This window comes from Rutidosis leptorrhynchoides, chromosome 1 (assembly GCF_046630445.1).
Source record: "Rutidosis leptorrhynchoides isolate AG116_Rl617_1_P2 chromosome 1, CSIRO_AGI_Rlap_v1, whole genome shotgun sequence".
Lineage (NCBI taxonomy): Eukaryota > Viridiplantae > Streptophyta > Magnoliopsida > Asterales > Asteraceae > Rutidosis > Rutidosis leptorrhynchoides.
The window spans coordinates 278,064,760-278,070,759 of record NC_092333.1 but is presented as its reverse complement, the minus strand read 5'-3'; positions in this window follow the sequence as shown (position 1 = coordinate 278,070,759).

The window sequence follows — 6,000 nt, the reverse complement described above, 5'->3', positions numbered from 1 at the left end:
ATGTCTCTGTGCCAGATATCAAGCTGATCCTAAAGAGTCACACTTGCTAGCAGTAAAAAGGATATTTAGGTATCTGAAAGCTACTGCTAAACGTGGTCTTTGGTATCCCAAAGACTAGGATTTTGAGCTAATTGGGTATTCAGATGCTGATTTTGCAGGGTGTAAAATAGAGAGGAAAAGTACTACGGGTGGTTACCAGTTATTGGGTGGTAGGCTAGTCAGCTGGACGAGCAAAAAGAAAAATATTGTGTCCACATCTACTGTAGTGACCCGAATTTTTCCATGTTTATATATATTAATTGAGATTGATATTTACATGATTAAATGTTTCCAACATGTTAAGAAATCAAACTTGTTAAGACTTGATTAATTGAAATATGTTTCATATAGACAATTGACCACCCAAGTTGACCGGTGATTCACGAACGTTAAAACTTGTAAAAACTATATGATGACATATATATGGATATATATATATATATATATATATATATATATATATATATATATATATATATATATATATATATATATATATATATATATATATATATATAGTTAACATGATACTATGATAAGTAAACATATCATTAAGTATATTAACAATGAACTACATATGTAAAAACAAGACTACTAACTTAATGATTTTTAAACGAGACATATATGTAACGATTATCGTTGTAAAGATATTTAATGTATATATATATATCATATTAAGAGATATTCATACATGATAATATCATGATAATATAATAATTTAAAATCTCATTTGATATTATAAACATTGGGTTAACAACATTTAACAAGATCGTTAACCTAAAGGTTTCAAAACAACACTTACATGTAACGACTAACGATGACTTAACGACTCAGTTAAAATGTATATACATGTAGTGTTTTAATATGTATTTATACACTTTTGAAAGACTTCAATACATTTATCAAAATATTTTTACTTAACAAAAATGCTTACAATTACATCCTCGTTCAGTTTCATCAACAATTCTACTCGTATGCACCCGTATTCGTACTCGTACAATACAGCTTTTAGATGTATATACTATTGGTATATACACTCCAATGATTAGCTCTTAGCAGCCCATGTGAGTCACCTAACACATGTGGGAACCATCATTTGGCAACTAGCATGAAATATCTCATAAAATTACAAAAATATGAGTAATCATTCATGACTTATTTACATGAAAACAAAATTAATATCCTTTATATCTAATCTATACTCCAACGACCAAAAACACCTACAAACACTTTCATTCTTCAATTTTCTTCATCTAATTGATCTCTCTCAAGTTATATCTTCAAGTTCTAAGTGTTCTTCATATATTCTACAAGTTTGCTAGCTCACTTCCAATCTTGTAAGGTGATCATCCAACCTCAAGAAATCTTTGTTTCTTATAGTAGGTTATCATTCTAATATAAGGTAATAATCATATTAAAACTTCGGTTCAATTTCTATAACTATAACAATCTTATTTCCAGTGATGATCTTACTTGAACTTGTTTTCGTGTCATGATTCTGCTTCAAGAACTTCGAGCCATCCAAGGATCCGTTGAAGCTAGATCCATTTTTCTCTTTTCCAGTAGGTTTATCCAAGGAATTTAAGGTAGTAATGATGTTCATAACATCATTCGATTCATACATATAAAGCTATCTTATTCGAAGGTTTAAACTTGTAATCACTAGAACATAGTTTAGTTATTTCTAAACTTGTTCGCAAACAAAAGTTAATCCTTCTAACTTGACTTATAAAATCAACTAAACACATGTTCTATATCTATATGATATGCTAACTTAATGATTTAAAACCTGGAAACACGAAAAACACCGTAAAACCGGATTTACGCCGTCGTAGTAACACCGCGGGTTGTTTTGGGTTAGTTAATTAAAAACTATGATAAACTTTGATTTAAAAACTGTTATTCTGAGAAAATGATTTTTATTATGAACATGAAACTATATCCAAAAATTATGGTTAAACTCAAAGTGGAAGTATTGTTTCTAAAATGGTCATCTAGACGTCGTTCTTTCGACTGAAATGACTACCTTTACAAAAATAGAGTTCAATATGAAACCATAGCAATTTGATTCACTCAAAATGGATTTAAAATGAAGAAGTTATGGGTAAAACAAGATTGGATAATTTTTCTCATTTAGCTACGTGAAAATTGGTAACAAATCTATTCTAACCATAACTTAATCAACTTGTATTGTATATTATGTAATCTTGAGATACCATAGACACATATACAATGTTTCGACCTATCATGTCGACACATCTATATATATTTCGGAACAACCATAGACACTCTATATGTGAATGTTGGAGTTAGCTATACAGGTTTGAGGTTGACTCCAAAATATATATAGTTTGAGTTGTGATCAATACTGAGATACGTATACACTGGGTTGTGGATTGATTCAAGATAATATTTATCGATTTATTTCTGTACATCTAACTGTGGACAACTAGTTGTAGGTTACTAACGAGGACAGCTGACTTAATAAACTTAAAACATCAAAATATATTAAAAGTGTTGTAAATATATTTTGAACATACTTTGATATATATGTATATATTGTTATAGGTTCGTGAATCAACCAATGGCCAAGTCTTACTTCCCGACGAAGTAAAATTCTGTGAAAGTGAGTTATAGTCCCACTTTTAAAATCTAATATTTTTGGGATGAGAATACATGCAGGTTTTATAAATGATTTAAAAAATAGACACAAGTACGTGAAACTACATTCTATGGTTGAATTATCGAAATCGAATATGCCCCTTTTTATTAAGTCTGGTAATCTAAGAATTAGGGAACAGACACCCTAATTGACGCAAATCCTAAAGATATATCTATTGGGCCTAACAAACCCCATCCAAAGTACCGGATGCTTTAGTACTTCGAAATTTATATCATATCCGAAGGGTGTCCCGGAATGATGGGGATATTCTTATATATGCATCTTGTTAATGTCGGTTACCAGGTGTTCACCATATGAATGATTTTTATCTCTATGTATGGGATGTGTATTGAAATATGAAATCTTGTGGTCTATTATTATGATTTGATATATATAGGTTAAACCTATAACTCACCAACATTTTTATTGACGTTTTAAGCATGTTTACTCTCAGGTGATTATTAAGAGCTTTCGCTGTCGCATACTTAAATAAGGACGAGATTTGGAGTCCATGCTTGTATGATATTGTGTAAAAACTGCATTCAAGAAACTTATTTTGTTGTAACATATTTGTATTGTAAACCATTATGTAATGGTCGTGTGTAAACAGGATATTTTAGATTATCATTATTTGATAATCTACGTAAAGCTTTTTAAACCTTTAGTGATGAAATAAAGGTTATGGTGTGTTTTAAAATGAATGCAGTCTTTGAAAAACGTCTCATATAGAGGTCAAAACCTCGCATTGAAATCAATTAATATGGAACGTTTTTAATCAATAAGAACGGGACATTTCATCTACTGCTGAGGCAAAATACGTTTCTGCTGGTAGTTGTACTGCTCAAGTACTGTGGATGCAAAGCCAGCTGAAAGACTATGGTGTTCATGTTACAAACACTCCAATCTACTGTGACAACACAAGTGCAATAGCTATCACCAACAATCCTGTGATGCATTCAAGAACAAAGCACATTGACGTTCGATATCACTTCATATGGGATCATGTTCAAAAAGGAGATGTGGAGCTACATTTTATTTCAACAGACCAGTAGTTAGCAGATCTATTCACAAAGCCCTTAGATGAGAAACGTTTTAACTATCTTACCTCTGAGCTGGGTATGCTTGAACTTTAAATAAAAGACAATTTTTGTTGGTGTGCTGGCTCTACAACATGTAGGGCAAACCAGTAAGCTATTTTTGTTAACTTACTGCCTACATGTAAAACACTCAGCACAACAAGGTCTGTTATATTTTGGTTACTCAAAATGTTTTTAATTGAAATAATAAATAGCTCACAAAATTAAATGATTCCTTAAATCTGAAACTCATTTACTTGCAATGATTTAAATTAAATTCATGACATATTAAATGTAATAAAGTATTTTGTATTTAATACAAAACTTATTTTTTGGTTTTTTAATTTTTTTTTTTAAATTAAAATCTGCTGCATTTAATGTTGAATGGGAGGTATGAGTGTTTAAGCCGTATATACGTCAAATCATCAGTCTGTGCCTCCTCGAGTGTGCCAGTCTGTCACATCTGCCCACGCGCCTGCTAATGGTAGTTGTCATTTTCTCTCTCCTGCCTTTTTCACCCAATCACAACGGTTAAAAGAGTGTTTTATCTTCCATAATAACCTTCGGTTATTCAGTTTTCAAATTCACACTCTTCTCTCTAAAAATCCCCAAATCTTCAAATCAATTCATACATCCATCTTCTACGAAATCATCAATGGCAGAACAACAACAACATCAATCACCACCTGCTGCAAACCAGCCAGAGGAACAACACCCACAGCAACAACAAACGTTAGCACCAAAATAACCGGAACAGGAACCACCACCGGTCATCGAAGAACAAGTAGTGCAGGGCCCTCTGTTCAACCTGCACCTAAACCTTGTTAGGGCTGCAAATGCACCAGAACACTCTTCCATTCACCTATCAAGAGGCAATGCTGCTCATGCCCTTTCAATTCCCAAAACCAAAGCCAACTTGGGTTATGATGCGCTTATCGACTACATACGACAATCACCACTGGCTCGAGCTATTACCGGCGTACATTCTCGTCTTTATCCAGCTTGTTTGGCCAGATTCTGGTATACTGCCACCACGGCCACCACTCAACAGAATGTTCCATGTATTCATGGCATGGTGACTGAAACCCTAGCCTGCTCCATCACTGTTGATGCCATCCGACGTGCTCTCCAATTATCCATTGGTCCGTTCGTTAATTCACCAACCAGTGATGAGTTTAGAAGAGAGGTACTGGAGATTATAGGGTTTGATGGACTAGTGGCTCATACGCCCTTAAGGAGGCAGATGCCACCTCTGTGGAACTATTTCTTTGGCTTGCTGACTCATTGCATCAGTCAAAAGTCCGGGAGCTTTGATTAGTGCTCAGATTTTGAGCTGAAGATTGGTCATGGGATGCTGTTCAATCGAAATATTGATTATGCCGGTGAAATTTACATAAGGCTAAGGGAAATGGTGCTTGCACCTAAACGAACACACTTAATCCCCTTTCTAAGGTTTTTGAGCCTTGTTTTTGAAAATTAGCTGGGTGAAGCTTACCAGCAGATTGCTGATGAATCATTCGACCTTCCACCAAAACAAGAGGGAATGCCAAAAGATGCTCATGCTGCTCCATATAATGTCCTGACACCAAGCATGCTTGAGTATCTTACTGCTCGAGGTGGAGTGAACCAACCGGCTGCCTCTGGTGCTACACCAGCTGAGGGGGAGGGACCTCAGCGAAAGCCAGCTATAAAAAGGAAGAAGCCAGCTACCTCAACTAGTACAGCCACCGTCTCACATACTGTAAAGCAGTACTTATATTAGAATCTAGTCTTATATACTGACTATCCACTTCTAGTATTGGAATTCATTGCTTAACTATTTCTTGGTAACAGGAAAATCCAAACGAGCAAAAGCTGGCTCCAGGCTCACCACAGGGGAGATTGCACCAGTCTCAACTGCTGCTCCTGTAAAGGATGTGGCTATGGAACCTGGTGCGTTTCTAGACCAAACAATAGAAAATTCTAACATAATTACAAATCTTTTATCTGTTGACTTGAAAAATGAATGTGGAGTTCAAGGTATAACCCTGGCTCTCAAGCTGACTGGTTTTAAAACTAGTGTTAAGAAGAGTAGCAACCCATACTCTTTTAGCCAGACACTTCCACATTTTTCAAAATTGAACTTAATGCTATATCCTCTGCTGCCAGTACAATCAGCAGAGCACATACCTGACCCCCAAAGCAAACTTGAGCTGGGACCTCATCGTGTTGAAGCAGCTCAGG